At 44.6% G+C, this 16875-nt stretch overlaps 1 long non-coding RNA gene across 2 annotated transcripts; it reads left to right on the plus strand.

The window, feature by feature from the left end:
- The first annotated feature begins 8682 nt into the window (after positions 1 to 8682).
- LOC131489925 (uncharacterized) lies at positions 8683 to 15216 on the plus strand. 2 transcript variants are annotated; one of them, XR_009250827.1, is made up of 5 exons: positions 8683 to 8795; positions 12603 to 12747; positions 14208 to 14298; positions 14611 to 14666; positions 14963 to 15216. It is a non-coding gene; the product is annotated as an uncharacterized LOC131489925 (long non-coding RNA). The 2 variants fall into 2 exon arrangements; XR_009250826.1 differs by lacking the exon at positions 14208 to 14298.
- The last annotated feature ends 1659 nt before the right edge of the window (positions 15217 to 16875 follow it).

Genomic DNA, 16875 nt, shown 5'->3' on the forward strand with positions numbered 1-16875 from the left:
TATGAGTCAGAAACACCCTTCCATTATTGGGCCCTTCATCCCGGACAACCATTTCTGAATCCTTGTTTCTAGTAGCTTTAAGTCCTAAGAAGTTAACTTCTCAAGCCATACCATCCAAACCTAGATCCGCGAATTGACTTACGCAACCAGCGTTTGCTAAGGGCCTGCCAGGTCTTGGAGCCTCCTCTAGGGAGTGCGGAGATGCCAAAGGAGCAGACCTAGAGGTCACACCTGAGGGCTTCACGGTCTCCTAGGTGACACAGAAACGTGAGTCCGGAAGGGCACCTGTAATGGAAGGGGGCCGACTGTTCAGGCTCCGTGTACGTAGTCAGCAGCTCTGAGGTGGGAGATCTTCTCCAAGACTTCGTCACGTAAGACATGATCTTGCTCTCTTTGCATAGACAGTCTCTCCCAGATGGCCATGAACAGTTTATGGAAGTGACCCTCCTTATCATTCGTCACACACCCACCCACCCCTGTGTGCCTCCTACCAGCTCAGAGCATTTCTGCGAAGAGGTCACTCTGCTCATGCAGCAGGCCCTTGCCTTCTGTTTACACGACAGCAACTGCCACTTTGTTCCTCAGAAGAAACGTTGCTGTTCTCTTCTATTTTACTTACTTATTTATTTATTTAGAGGGGGCACAAGTGAGCAAGGGGCGGAGAGAGAGAGAGAGGGAGAGAGGAAGAGAGAGAGAAGCGGGGCTCGCCAGAAGCGGGGCTCGAACTCACGAATCGCGAGATCATGACCTGAGCTGAAGTCAGATGCTTAACCGACTGAGCCACCCAAGTGCCCCTGTACCCTTTTAAAAGAAAATGAGGAAAATGTCATGCTGGCAAATGAATTTTGTTTCCCTGCCATTGCCAAGCATGCCTGGGGAAGACAATATGGGAGGAAAATGAGAGTTTTTCCTGACCTGCACAGCTAGGTATGGTTTTTGGTGCCTCCTGAGAAGGAAGAGTGAGTTTAGTGTCCAGCAACAGCCAGTTCTATCCAGATCCAGGCAGGTGAGGGCCTCAGCGTCTGGAATATCTCATCGTTAATTCTGGAGCCAAAGCCAGAAAAGGCACTGTTTCTCTGCATCTAGTATCTTCCTCCAGAATAAGGTTATAATAAAACTTACGTCAAAAGGAAGCTACTTAGAAAAACTGTCTTGGGGTTCCTGGGTGTTTTAGTCAATTGAGTGTCTGACTTCAGCTCAGATCATTACTTCAGGGTTCATGAGCTCTAGCCCCACGTCGGGCTCTATGCTGACAGCTTGCTCAGAGCCTGGAGCCCGCTTTGGATTCTGTGTCTCCCTTTCTGCCCCTCCTCCACTCATGCTCTGTCTGTCTGTCTGTCTCTCTCTCTCTCTCTCTTTCTCAAAAATAAATAAACATCAAAAAAATATTTTTAAAAAACTGGCTTAATGCCTAGACAGGTCTTTGAACACACTCAGTGCTTATGAGCAGTGTAACCGGTCATGTCTGGGTCAAGCCTCTTCCCTCTGACAGGCCACCCACCCTGCTGTGCAGCAAAGTTGCAGGGAATTCTCAAAAACCAGTTGGACAGACCACACTGCCAGGGGCGTCTAGAGCCTCGGAAAGATAATGACAGAAAACAAATCTTTGAAAATGTGTACGTTTTGCAATAAACAGGAATTGATAAATGCCAATCTTTTTATTTTTATGAATGTAACATCAGAGCCTCTGGACGTCTCCTGCAGAAAACCTCTGTCACTTAAGAGCAGAAGAAATTAACCAGAGGAAATGATGACAACTACAACAGGGGCGCCCGGGTGGGTCAGTTGGTTGAGCGTCCCATGTCCGCTCAGGTCATGATCGCGCATTTCGCGAGTTCAAGCCCCACATCGGGCTCACTGTTGTCGGCACAGAGCCCGCTTTGAATCCTCTGTCCCCCCTCCTCTCTCCCCCTGGCCCGCTTGCGCTCTCCTGAAAATAAACAAATATTTAAAAAAAATAACGACTACAAGAGCATATGGCTCACCATGTGCCGGACATCACGCGTGCTAGGTGACTCCTCTAATTCAGTCATTCCTCCAGTTAGCGCGGGGAGGCCGGTGCTATAATTATTCCCTTTCCATGTAAGGTCACTGAGGCTCAGAGTTAATAGAAAGTACAGATACTTATGTCAGAACCATGAAGAGAGAGAGGCCTGAGCATATGGGGATCAGACGATGGCAGAAGAGTAAGGAAGCACCAACACATAGTGTCACATGCTTCAGACCAATTGATGGGAAGCCCGTTTATGTGATTAAAACATCTCATTCATGCTATAGGATATTTCTAAAGAAACTGCTTTTTCTTCTCAAGTACAAACAGAAACAAGAGACCAGTAACACGATGGTCACTAAAGTTTCTTGTGACGGACAGTCCTTTGATGTGTGAACCTGGCAAAGGTATAGTTCCAGGTACTCAATCAAACAGCCGTCCAGGTGTTGCTGTGAAGGTGTTTTGTAGACGCGAATCAAATCCGTAATCAGTTGACTATAGTTCAGGGAGGTTCTCCCAGGTAATCGAGATGAGCCTGATTCAGTTGGCTGAAAGACCTTAAGAACAGAACTGAGATTTCCCTAAAGAAGACATTCTGGCCCGGGACAGTAGCTTCAGAATGTTCCAGAATTCCCAGCCTGCCCTGTGAATTTCAAATGTGACCAGCCAGCGCCACAAGAGCATGATCCAATTCCTTGCAATAAATCTCTTACTATCTATCTCCTCCTGGTTCTGCTTTCTTAGTTGAACCCTTCCTGAGTCAGTTCTGAAAATGTTCACCATAATTAATATATAAGAATGAGTTAGTAGGAAGATACTGTATACAAAAGCTGATATACAAAGTGTGTTTTTAAGGGGTTTTAAATTTTTACCTGCATTCTTGTTTACTGATGGACTTCTACTCTCTCAGAGAAAGGACTCAGAAAATCACCTTGCTAAGCCAAAGTAAACTTTAAAGTAAAATTCCATTTGAATTATTCTGAACAAATTCTGAAGGAATAGTCTTAATAAAGTTCCAGAATGTTAAAAGAGGAGACTCCTTCCCTCTGATTTAAAGTACACATTAACATACACAATTCTATGAGAGGGTACCTACCTAACCCCCACAGAAATGTCAAATAACATTAATTAATTCATGGCACAGAATATTCAAATAGCATTAATGGAATGCCGATGACATTGAACATCTTTAGCTTTGTGACCTTGGACAAGTCTCTCAACATCTCTGTATCTCAAGTTCCTCAGCCATAAAAATAGGGATATAAATAGTGCGTGCCTCATAGGACTATTATGATGATTAAGTGAGTTACTATTTTGAAGGTCTTAGAAGAGTGCCCAGCACATGCTGAGCAGCATTTATTTGTGGGTTTGGGAAGCTGGCAAGGACTTCACAGAGAAGCTGGTGCTAGAAAGACTAGCATTAGGGGCCGAGCCTGCGGTACGGTCCTGAATAAGGTAGAAACCGGTTTTGAGCAGAGCTTAGAGGCAGGAAAGAGGGAAGCTTGTTTTGTTGACCCTAGTTAAACCAGCCTGGATGGTTCTTACTGGAAACCCCATGAGGGAAAATGAGGCCAGATTGTGGTCAAAGCAAAGTCCAGATTCTAAGTCTATGACACCATATTCAAGATCCCTTTAAAACTGTATGTTTTTCAAAAGAATTTTATGGCTCAACAAGCTTACAAACTGTTCCAATGAGGACTAACAGGTTTCTTTAAAGCAGGATTCCCCTAATTAGTAGATCAATGCTACTAATCTACATGCAGCAGCTCCCAAATGGGCAACAGGTCCTCTTGCTCCAGAGCACCTCCCAGGAGAACGGGTCAGAGGCGCTCTTGTCCGCAAACGCCAGCTGCGTGAACCGTGTGTTCTGGCGTCTTGATGCTCCGGCATCTAAGGGTCCTGCTGACTGACGCGGACCAGCCACCCAGAGTGCACACACCCGCCACCTCCTGTATGTGGCTCTTACGACCCAGGAGGACACCTTCCTCTGCCCCGATCATCCAAGGCTCGGGTGCCAGACAACTAGACAGCCTCTGCACCCCGGAGCCCACTGAACTGATTCAAGCAAGCCAACTCGAAGCCTGCTCACCCTGCCTCCTCTTGCTTCTCCTGAGGAAACCACCATAAAGGCTGCTGCCTACACTCTGCCATTGCTCCCACGGGCTTCGGACTCATCTTGCTGCTTCCCGACGTGGGAGTGGTGTGGCGCGCCCCTCCTCTTAAGAACTGTGAGTAACAAATTATCTTCTCAATAGCAACCGCTGATCTGTTGGCCTCACCATCACCAAATAATCATAAAACCTACATTTTAAAACATCGGTGTTGGCAATGAAGGGCTTTCCAAGACTTTCAAGGGGAAGAGTCACCTAATTACGTTTTGGAAGTATTCACCTTAAGTGTCACCGCTCTACCTCTGCACCACATTCCAAATCTCCAGAGCATCCCCAGAGCCCTGGGAAGCTCAAAACCTACCTGAACGTTTGAGAGGCACAGCAGGGTTGGGACAGCCCAAACTGCCACCTATCTAGGAGTCTCGACAACTTGATGCATCTCTGGGAGCGCAGTGGATCTCGAGAAGAGCCGTCCCTTAACCAGTCTGGTGAACCTGGGAGTGCGGGCAGAAGCCAGCCGTGGTTGGAAAGGTGATGGACAGTGAGCTGATTGCGGCTTTGTCTCAGCATGTAGCTAACACTAGAGGTCTATGGCACCAAGATTTGTGATTCACCTGAACTTCTCCATTGGGGACACACAAAAGCCCTTGAGAAACTGATCCTGTCTCTAAACAATTTGACCTCATTTTTTTTTCCATCTACAATATAAGCGGCGGGGGGGGGGGGGGGGGGGGGCGGTGTTGAATCAGTTATCTTGTAAAATATCTTCTGGCTCTGAAACTCTAAACTCTAAATTCCAAATCACTCTGCAGAACTACTAATTCCAGCAAATTTTATAATCCTATAAAATTGCTTGAAGTCATAAAGAAGATTGACGCAAAGTTTTTCCACCTCTGTGTACTTTTTTTTTCTCTTCTGTACAATGCCTGCTCTCCAAAGTGCACTTCTCTTTTGTTAGTTACAATCACCCTACTCTTTATTGTGAGCCAATTAAAATAAATATTTTACTTTGGAAAGGGAAATGTACTTTTTTCCCCCAGACTGGTGCCAACCTTCATTCCACACCTCGTCCCATCACTTAACCAACTGTGAGCTTTATCTGCACTTGGAAAAGGCATTCGGGAATTCATGACTCACTGCCCCAGCAGAACTCTTTTAGGTTGAGAGGACACTGGCTACATCCCCTCCCCCACCAGGGGCAGCCTTTGGCGGAGCTCTGAATAAGAACAGCAATGACCTTGCCTTGAAAGTGAGGAAATGAATCATAGGGCTTGACCAGAACTTACTAGTTGTGTCTCCAAATGAAGGAACAATGATAAAACTGATGGTTGCCTGATAAGCAAATTGGAGTAAAGAGTGGAAGACGGAAGTACATTAGCCTGATATCTTCTGAAGGGAGAAGTTTGCAACTTTATGGAAGCTGTTTTCCTGGACCGCCTATCGTTTCTTCTCTGGCGGGATCTCAGATTCCTCATATGTAAAACGTCAGGTCTGAAACAGGTGATGTTGCACGTGAGTATCTCTTTGAGTCAGTAAACACGGAGGTCGGTGCTGAATCCGTTGGCCACCCTGTTTTCCCAATAAGGAAAAGAGATACCCAGGTGTTACTGGATTGAAACACAGCCACTAAAGGAGTAGGATCCTTGCTCAAAAAAGTCTGTGTGCAAAGGAGAGAAAAGACTCTATAACCAGTGGGGAGCTTTCATCTTGGGTAAGCAGGCCAAAATCTGAGTGCATGATGGCACAATCGGAAGAAGAAAGAAAACAGCAAACGAAAACACATTCGACATTCCACTTGACCAGTGGTTAGTCATGAGAAAGAAAGGCAAAAGCCGTAATAAAGTAGAAAAGATTTGCTCCATTAGTCAGCAGTGTGGAGAAGCAGGTATAAATGACAGCAGGGACACTAGGAGATGTGGACCATGGATTTCCTATTTTCTGGACACTAGTGCTAGAAAAATTATCTCTATGGAAGCATCCAACTATTGCAATCAACGTAATTATTCTTACTGTCCTGTAGAAACTGCTATATGTATTCATTCAATATGTATTTACTGAACATCTTCCTATTTGTAACTGAACTCATAACCACTTAGTTATCTATAGAGATAAATAATTCTTGCTCTTAAGTGAGGAAATGGGTAACAAGTCACTGTCATTACAGTGCTGCTGAGAAGTATAAACAAAAAGAACAAGGGAAAAAAATATTCTTACCCACGACTTTATGCCGAAGAGGAGACTGAAGCTCAGCTTTAAAGAATGGATACAGTTTTGATAGAGGAAACTGAGGAGAAAAGCATTCTGGAAAGATGGAACGGAGAGGGTAAAGGCATTCCTTAAAATGGTTTACAAAACTACCCTAGTATGATCTCCACTTAAATGTCCTGCTCATAATTATTAAGGTGGTGTCTTCAGTGTGGGCCATCCCTGAACACACTCGGCACATCGGTACGTCCTTCCTAGCTGGCTCCGTGGCTGAGGGAACCTACTGCATCTTGAGATAAATGTGGGGATAAATCACCACTTAGATTCCAGTCTCCCCAGCCATCTCTCAGACCTTCTGGAAACTAGACGCCATCACATCAAGTGTTTGCTTTATTGGTCAAGGGAAATTAGCTCTTCAATTTCAAGCTTGAGGGTCCCGGGCAGAGTTCTGGTGTGGAAGATATAGGCAGCGTGTGGCGTTACCTGAATGAGCAATCACAAGGGGGAATGATTCAGACACCGCTTCGGGGACTCCGCTCAGGCGAGCAAACTCCACCCCCACAGGACTGCAGGCAAGATGCCCGGCCTCTTGGGAGCTGCTCTTTTTTTTTTTTTTTTTTAATGTTTGTTTTGTTTTTGAGAGAGAGAGAGAGAGAGAGAGAGAGAGAGAGAGAATGTGAGCAGGGGGAGGGTCAGAGAGAGAGGGAGACACTGAATCCAAAGCTGTCAGCTCTGACCTGTCAGCACAGAGCCAGACGCAGGGCTCGAACTCACAAACCGTGAGCTCCTGACCGGAGCCGAAGTCGGATGCTTAACCAACTGACCCACGCAGGCGCCCCTAGGGAGCTGCTCTTGATACAAATCTCACATGTGAATGAGCCAATAACATCTTTCTAGTAAAATAAAATCATTTCTAGTGAAATATTAAAATGAAATCTGGGAAGGTTTTTGAGATTATTTTCTTGACCCGGAAAGGCAATACGTTCATGTCCTCTGAATGTTTAATGCTTTCTGTTTTCAAAAACTCCCAAATGGTTGTTCCAAAGCATATTAGATACGTTTCTAAAGATATACTCTGTAAACTGTGGCTATCTCTGGAGAGATTATGGGGTACTTCAACTTTTTTATTTTCAACATTTTGAGTCGTTTGATTTTCTTACAGAGTGAATACATTTTTCATAGGATACGTATATACTTTTTGCATTCAGAAACAGTCATCTTCACAGGTTGGGAACTTCCTAACTTGTTCTGTGCCACGTGCTTTTTTAATATCTCTCAGCACGTGGGTACTGCATGTAATTTTTGCAGTCTTACATCGTGATGCTATGCCCTAAAAGATGCCCATAAAATATTCATTAAATAAGGGGCACCTGGGTGGTTCAGTAGGTTAAGCAACCAACTTTTGATTTCGGCTCAGGTCATGACCTCATGATTTGTGAGTTCGAGCCCCGCGTTGGGCTTTCTGCTGACCCCGTGGAGCCTACGTGGGATTCTCTGTCTCCCTCTCTCTGCCCCTCCCCTGCTCTCTCTCTCTCTCAAAATAAATAATTAAACATTAAAAAAAATATGTTCATAAATAAAATAGTCAAGAAGTAAGCAACATTCGTCTCTCAGCACAGGAACACGTAGAGAAGGAGCCTGCCCATCAGTGTCTCATCATTGTCGTGTTGCTGAATTCTGTCTACAATGAGCGGGAAACGAGGGAGAGAAACAGCAGAATGGGAACCCAGAGGTGTGTGCTGAGCCGCTGCCCTTCATGCACTCACCGAACGCTGAGTAATACTGGAAGGTTGTGCCTACAATTGTCTATTGGTTGTGCCTATTGGACTTTGGTCCGAACCCCCGCCCTCCTGCCTGCCTCTGCTGCAGCACGCTGGCCGCCCCGTCCTGATCCCCTCCAGGGTGGTGTTCGGTGCCCCAACAATCCTGACGGTAAACCAGGATCATCCCCCTGGGTGCTGCCCTGTGTAGCAGCCCCACAGGGAAGGGCAGCCACGCCCCGCCTCCTGGGGCGACAGGGCCCTAGGCACACGTGCTCTGCCAGACAGTCGCTGGCCTCGAAGTCTCGCCTCCTAAGCCTGATGGCTTCATAAAGAGCAGGCTGAGTACTAGCTGTTTTTATTCAAGACTTGGGCTCAAAACTCAGCTAAACCCGATCGGGAGATTATGTCAAGGGAAGAAATGCTGAATTGGCTTTCTGGTGGCTCTGAGATAAAGAGCTGTTGCAGCCCGGCCGTGGTCCGGGAGGGCACCACCGAACAGTTCAATCAGTGGAGCCTATTTTGGTACGTTTGTGGGAAAAGTCGCCACGGGATGCATGCGCTCCGTGCTGCCCCCCGTGCTGGGGGCTTAGCCTCGGCACGCTGCAGAGGATCCAAAGCAGAGGGCAGGGGACGACTCACATCACCATCAGGCAGCTCCAGAACGTTCCTTGGCTCCCACATCATTGAGTCAATCTGCGGCCCAATCCAGGACAACGGGAGCCCGTGGTGAGTTTGGGTATGAAACCACAGAAACAAACCCTAAGTGCCCAGAGATCTGGAGAAAGAGGTATAATGAATTCTTTAGCAGTGAACTTTCACAGTATCCACAGGTCCTCCTTACCCAGCCTTTCAATGACAAGATCTCACCGCCTGCCTTTATCTTAAACCACGTATTTAGGACTTGGACCATGTCTGTATCTTTGCAGATGGCGGTTTAAGGTTTTTCAGTCTGAGCTCACAGGCCACCTAAGGTCGAGGGAGCTTACAGGGGACTGAGGGTGGTAGTGAGGACAGCCCTGAATCGGCACCCAAGCTGTTCCAACCAGACGGCGCCCCTGGTCCGTAGATGGTCTCAGACATCTGACAGTCTTGTGTCGAGGTCCTGGGGGTGCAGGTCTGAGGAAACCACTGACCAAATCAGGGAGAACGTGCAGGATGAATGAAATGTGTCCATTTCTTTTTTTCTCTCCCACCGCGTTACCATAGCACTTGCTAAGGTTCGTGGGTGACCGAGAAGGATAGGAAATACTTATTACGCCATTTTTGTTTGTTTGCGTTGCCGTGAGTTTAAGTGCACAGGCTGGGACAGAGTCTAAGCAGAAAAGTGTGCACCCTGACCCTCCTCATCTCCCCCCGCTGGCTTTCACTTTCCATTCCTATTTCCATTTTACTGCATCAACTCCCACCTCACCACAGACTTCCTGTGTCCCCAGTCCCTCCCTACGTAGGAACAGATATAGTTTATATTCTTGAAAGAAACGTTTTTGTATGAAATAAACTTTCCTGTTGCCTCGAGTTGTAATATTATAAGGCAATTATTGGCAAGGAAAGAGACTTTTAAATATGGAGATCAAACAGAGGGTTGCTGGAGGGGTTGTGGGGAGGGGGGTGGGCTAAATGGGTAAGGGGCATTAAGGAATCTACTCCTGAAATCATTGTTGCACTATATGCTAACTAACTCGGATATAAATTAAAAAAATAAATTAATTTAAAAAAATCAAAAGGGGAGCACCTGGGTGGCTCAGTCGGTTAAGCCTCCAACTCCTAATTTCGGCTCAGGTCATGATCTCATGGTTCGTGAGTTTGAGCCCCGCATCAGGTGCTGCATTGACAGTGCAGAGCCTGCTTGGGACTCTCTCTCTCTCTCTTTCTCTCTCTTTCTCTCTCTCTCTCTCTTCCCCACTCATGCTATCTCTGTCTCTCTCAAAATAAATAAACTTAATTTTTTAAAACAGAATGTGGAAGTCTGGTTCCAAAGGTAAATCCATGTGTGCTTTACCTGGATATATCCGAGGAAATATCCAGAAAGAAGATGAGTGCTTTACTCATGAGAACTGCCCCCAACCACGGGATGCTGGAGCCCACTATCTGGGGAAATCCGTGTCAGAGTGGAATGTCTGTGGATGGGGGACGCCTTGCCCAGGTGTCTGGACTAAACAACTATTTTCTTACTTCCTTCACATTCGTGCACTAATGTGTGTTCATTCCCTCTTCACTCTTGGAACTCCCAAGTCTTCCAGGCACCAGAAACCCAAGCGCCATTGTCTCCTGTCCTGCATTGTCAGCCCCTCTCACCAGCTCCCTTCAAGCCCGGTGATGAGACCCGGGCTCCAGGTAGAACACAGCCCTGACCTGGGGTTCTAGGACTGAGAGAAGAGGAAGAGCTACGTTCCTGATCCTCCCACCAGTGGGAGGGTCTTAGTCTGCTTAGGCTGCCCTAGCATTACAGACTGGGTGGCTTAAACACAGACATCGTTTTCACAGTTCTGGGGCTAGAAGTCCCAGATCAAGGTGCGGGATTGCCTCGGATGAGGGCTCTCTTCCCGGCTGCTAGATGGCCCCTTCTCCATGTCCTCACCTGGCCTTTCCTCTGTGCTCCCATGGAGAGAGAGCCCTGTGTGGCCTCTTCTCCTTATGAGGACACCAGTCCTATCAGATAAGGACCCCTCCCTATGACTTTGTTTACCCTCCCTTAAAGGCTCCAAACAGAGTCATATGGGGGGTTAGGGCTTCAACATATCAATTTAGATGGGGTGGGGGGTGGGGGGCACGAGGAACACAATTCAGTCCATCACAGTGAGTGAACTGGTAAAGTTGCAAGAATTCAAAAGTCAAAAAACCTTTGCCTTTAATACGTAACAGCTGCTTGATAAGGGTGACAAGGAGAGCAATGGCTATATGGTAAAAGTTTACAGATATTAGATGAGAAGCAAAACTAAGAGAAAATATAGCTTTGATCGAGGTATATGAGACTAAGACCAGTATTAATTGTAATACTTTACTTAAATTTGTGAGCAATTTGAAGTCTATTAATATATTTTGAGAGACAGAGAGAGAGAGAGAGAGAGAGAGAGAGAGAGAGAGAGAGCTTGCACACGCAGGGGAAGGGCAGAGAGAGAGGGAGACAGAGAATACCAAGGAGGCTCCGCGCTGTCAGCATAGAGCCCAACACAGGACTCGAACTCACAAACTGTGAGATCATGACCTGAGCTGATCTGGTTAAGTCGGCTTAACCAACGGAGCCACCTAAGTGCCCCTCATTTTACTCTTTATATCCCACAACGTCACTTGATGAATGGAATGAACTATTGAAAGAATTAGTTGCTTGGAAGAGGAAATGTTAGCAAAAGAAGCTGGGGTAGGCTTCATCTAAGCACTGTGTAAGAGAGGGGACTATGGCCAATGAGGTCTCATATCTAATTCACTCCTCCATTCATCCCATAATTATTGACTGGTTGCCTGTTGGTGCTTGATGAATTTGACAGATGAAATAAAGTTGGCATTTTAGCAAGATGACCAGCTGCCCCATGGAAAAGGGATGGGAAGGGGCAAGGTTGGAAGCAGGAAGAGTCAGGGGCCAAGGCAGTAATCCTGGTCAGAGGCTCTCCTTACAGGGAGGGGACATTCAAAAGTGAATGCCCATGACTATAGGCAAGGGTCTTTTTTTCTTAAGGTTCTGGTCACCACCACCCCCCGCCCTCCTCGTCCCCCTTATTCCAGCCTTATTGGCTGGATAGCTCTAGGTGCTGGGTTGTCCATTCCTAATTGGCTCGATTCCATTGTATGAGGGTGGTCTATGGCCCATCAAGAAACACTTCTTAAGATCAAGATTATAATAATGGTGGTTAAAATTAATATTTACCATATGTCTTTACAATCTTCATCTTTGTAACAAGGCAAGGGGAGTTCGAATTAACACAGTTAGAAGCGTGCATTCAGGTCTTAGCTCCCCCTCACTAGCTCTGTGACCTTGAAAATTCTTAACCTCTCTGCACCTCAGTGTCCTTGACAGTTTCTAAGGATTAAATGAGTTAATATATGCCCCTGTCCTCATGTACTTTTGTGTCTAGTTATCTAGTACATTCTTCCTCTGAACTTAAAATCAACTAACGCCTTCTTACGAAGTAGATACTCCAGACCATTGATACTATATTATGCTGTAACTGGTCATTTTTAATCTCCGTTATCCCCAAGGCATAGGTCAGATCCTGGCACATCCTAAGAACTTAAATATGAAGGAGCACAGGTCAGTTCAATGGCTTCTCTGACCACATCCAGACCCCTGCCGTCACTAAGAGGAGTCCTTCTGGTGTATTCCTAACAACCACACATGATGGGGCAATTTAGAATGCTACCACATGGACATTGGTTCAACATTTTAAAGATTATTTAATTACATTGGGATGATTTGTTTAATATTTACACTTTTGCATAGTATTTCAGCAGCAGGATCCATCTCATGATAACTTTCTAATGTTATAAGAAAATTATTCCCAGGCCCAACCCAACCAGAGGTATTCTGTTTCTAAACAGGTCAGGAGACAAGGAAAGTTCTGGAAGTCTGGGGTGTCCTTTGCCTACACAGATGCCTGCCCTGCACAAGTCCTATCAGAGCCTTGCTACTCCGCTAACCTTTGAAAGCATCCTCGTGCACAGTTAATAAACAGGGATGTTTCAGGTATTTCTCTCCAGAGACTGATGGTATAAAGCATAATTAATTACATTTTAAGTACATTTTAAATGATCAATAGACCTAATCTGCTCTGTTAATTTTTATGGAATTCAATGACATTGAGTAAGTTGCTTTGGGTTACTTCCTCATCCAGACTTTCCATCTTTTCCTAAGAAATGGGGAACTTTCAGAGCCTGGGTTGGGACCCTTCTCTCACAGGGACTTGGCAGCTAAATCTACCAGTAGTTTTTCACTAATAGCTTTTATTACTTTTAGAAAAAACTATTTAAAAAAATTTTTTTAAATGTTTATTTATTTTTGAGAGAGAAAGAGAGAGACAGAGCACGAGCCAGGGAGGGTCAGAGAGAGAGGGAGACACAGAATCCGAAGCAGGATCCAGGCTCCAAGCTGTCAGCACAGAGCCTGACGTGGGGCTCGAACTCACAAACCGTGAGATCATGACCTGAGCCAAAGTCGGATGCCCAACTGACTGAGCCACCCAGGCGCCCCAAGAGAAAACTATTTTTTAACTACAATTTTCTCCAGTGACTAAAAGTCCAGAAAAAATAAAGAGAAATATCAAAATGATTACATAACCAAGACCAAAGGCTAAATTAGATTAAAGAATTAAATAGGTTTAAATTAGGTAAACATTAACTAAGTATGGTAGGCATCTGTAGTAGATATAAACATTTAAGGGATGCAGTCATCCAGGAAAAAGGAAATGTAAATGTAGATCACCAGAAACAAAAGTAAAATTAAGATTCACATACAGATCAGTATGTGATTCATTATAATAATGAAGCTGATATCATTATCAGACAGAATATAGCAACATATTAAAAGAATAACAGGGGGTGGGGCACCTGGGTGGCTCAGCTGGGTAAGCATCTGACTCTTGATTTCAGCTCAGGTCATGATCTCAGGATTCATGAGTTCAAGTTCCACATCAGGCTCTATGCTGACAGTGCAGAGCCTGCTTGGGATTCTCTCTGGCCCTGTTTTTCTGCCCCTCCCCCCCATATGTGCACTCTCTAGCTCTCTCTCTCAAAATAAATAAACTTAAAAAAAATACAATTTTGATCAAGTAAATTTCATAGCTAAAATGAATAAATGGTTTATTATTCGGATATTAATGCAACTTACTGTGTTAAGAGAAAAATCCTATAATTATCTCTATAGATGCTAATGACATTTGATAAAATTCAACTTTCTTAAATTTAAAAAATCTCAATATGTAAGTCTTAAATACAAAACTAAACACATGTCAGTGCACAAATACATTATGCTTAGTGAAGAAATATTAGATGCATTCCTATTAAAATGAAAAAGATATCAGTAGCACAATCATTATTAAAATTGTTCTGTATTATCAGCCAATGAAAGTAGGCTAATAAAGGAATACAAAATATAAAAAATTTAAAATAACATATATTTGGATTACTTTCTTTCTTTCTTTTTTAAAGATTTTATTTTTAAGTAACCTCTACACCCAACATGGGACTCGAACTCACAAGAGGTGAACTCAAGAGGTGCATGGCTCTACCGACGAGACAGGTGCCCGATGGAATTAATTTCTGATGACAGACTTGTAGACAGAGAAAACCCAAAGGAATGGACTAAAAAATTTTAGAAGCAATAAGAAAATACATAGAATTAGTAAACAAAAGCTGATTACCAAATAAGTAAAGAACATCAAGTTAGAAAATGTGATGGAAGGGGGACCCAATTCTGTGATTCCAACAAAAATGATGAAATCCCTAGTGATGAGCATACCAAGGTGTCTAGGCAGTCTAGTTGTGTTTCAGGCAAATGTTACCAAGGGACTGTGATGAAGGCTATTTGCCCAGTTCCCCACTTTCTCCTCAGATTTTAGCTGAACCCACGATCATCCAGAACAAAGCCATTTTGCAACCTTGCCTGCAGTAAGTATGACCATTTGGCTAGGCGAAGTCCATGTGGGTAAATGTAGGTGGGGCTAATTTGGGGTGAGGAGGTCCCTAGAGAGGACACAGCCTGTCTGGCTCCCTCTGTCCTCCCAAGCAGGTGCAGGGGGGGGGCTGGAGCAGCCATCCTGTCCGTGAGACAGAGGCCATGCTGAGGACAGGAAAGTGACAAAGCAGGAGGCCGGGTCTCCAATGACAGAGGCCTGGACAAACCCATCTGTGTTCATGAGCAAGGGTTCTCATTCAAGAAACTGTGGTTTTCTGTTTGCAATCAGTCACAGCTGGACCGAAAAGAAGACTGGGAAGCAAGACAGATGAAGCACATCTCTTCCTACAGAACTCCTTTCTATGTTTGTTGATTTCACATCAATTACCAGCCTCCCTTTCCTCATCTCCCAGTTCCCCACAGGAATATTTATGTCTGTTTTATTGTGTTTTTATGTTTGCAAATACAGTAAAACCTTGGATTGTGAGTAACTTGTTCTTCAAATGCTCTCCAAGACGAGCAAGCATTTCTAATAAATTTTAATTTGATAAACAAGCGATGTCTTGCAATACGAGTAGTATGTGACACTGAACATCACATGATCACAACTGAGCCAATGGTTCTTCTCTCTCTCCTGTCTCTTTCTCTCTCTCTCTCGATTGTGGGTGATCATCTCCCATGCCCGGATCTCAGTCTCAGGCCATGGTGTTTGTCAGAAATCAGTGATTTTTCAGAACGTTGGAAGGTGCCCACAACTGGCATCCAACGGTTGCCATCATGAGGAACAGCAAGAACTTATGGAGGAGATACCATCTGCAGAGGAGGAGAAAAAGGCAGAGGAATCCCTCACTTCCAATGAGATTAGGGAGATGTGTAAAATGTGGGAAACAGTGCAAAATTTTGTAGTTTTCAACAAAAACTACCACCCAAATAAGGCCGTAGCAGTGCGAGCCATGAATCTGTTTAACAACAATGCAGTGTCACATTTCCATGAAATCCTCAAAAGGAGGCAAAATCAAGCATCATTGGATAGATTCCTTGTTAAACTTTCATGAAAAGAAAAAGATTCTATTGAGCCAATAGATAGCAATCATTCTGTTAGTGACAGAGAAAGTCTTCTTACACAATAACTCTCCTCTCTCTTGTCTCCTCTCTCGTCCACCCTCTTTGTCTTACCTCAAAGGTAAGTTCAAGTTAATTTGCTTATTTTTCTTTATATTTGTATTTTCTTTATTATTTTGTATTATATTACAGTATTGTAATCATTTTTATATTAATATCTTGGGGTTGTGGAACGAATCATCTGAGTTTCCATTATTTCTTATGGGGAAATTCGCTTTGATATACAAGTGCTTTGGATTACAAGCATGTTTCCGGAATGAATTACGCTCGCAAACCAAGGTTTTACTGTATTAAAAATACATTACAACCTCCTAACCCCTTTCTTCATGACCCCAGTGGGACCTAAGAACCCACCATCCAGGCTCCGCACTGGCTCCCTAGATAACAAACATGATTCTGCCAGTCTTGTGTTTAAGAGTCAGTATTACACCACTTACAAAACCCTCAAATCCTTCATCACTGGCCCCTGGCTCTGTCTTCCGCTTCCCTCCCAATGTACCCACAACCACCCCACCAACAAATTACAGAATCCCACACGGTTCTCCCAGCGCACCTGGCTGTCCTGCCCCTGTGGCTTCACACACTGTCTCTTCTCTGCCGGGAATGCCCGATGTCTGCGCTGGTCTGCTCACCTCTCCACCCTTCTCAGCTCATGTTAGTAATGCCCCCCCAGACTCCCCCTAGACTTCTTCTCTGTCCCCCTAAACCAAGCAGGTTCTCCTCTTTTGTGATCCTTTTCAGGGTTTCCCTGACACCCTGATATAACCTCGAAACATTGTAAACATTCGTTTCTCTTCCTTCTGCCTTCACGAGAACAAAACCAAACAGAAACCATTTGAGTGACATCACACACTCTTAAAGCAATGGCTGAACTAATCAGTCAACCTCAAAGGCAGTGTTTCTCAAACCCTGAGAATTCACAGGTCAATCTAGAATACTGCCTCTGCACCCAGTTTGAGAAAGGTCACTTTAGATGGTCAGTGAATATTGATTCAATTAAAAACACAACAAAAATAAATAAATAAGAAACAAACAAAAAACAAAGACACAACACAGACACTGGGACTGAACAGTAGCCCT

The sequence above is a fragment of the Neofelis nebulosa genome, chromosome 11 (genome assembly GCF_028018385.1).
Source record: "Neofelis nebulosa isolate mNeoNeb1 chromosome 11, mNeoNeb1.pri, whole genome shotgun sequence".
In the NCBI taxonomy this organism is placed as follows: Eukaryota; Metazoa; Chordata; class Mammalia; order Carnivora; family Felidae; genus Neofelis; species Neofelis nebulosa.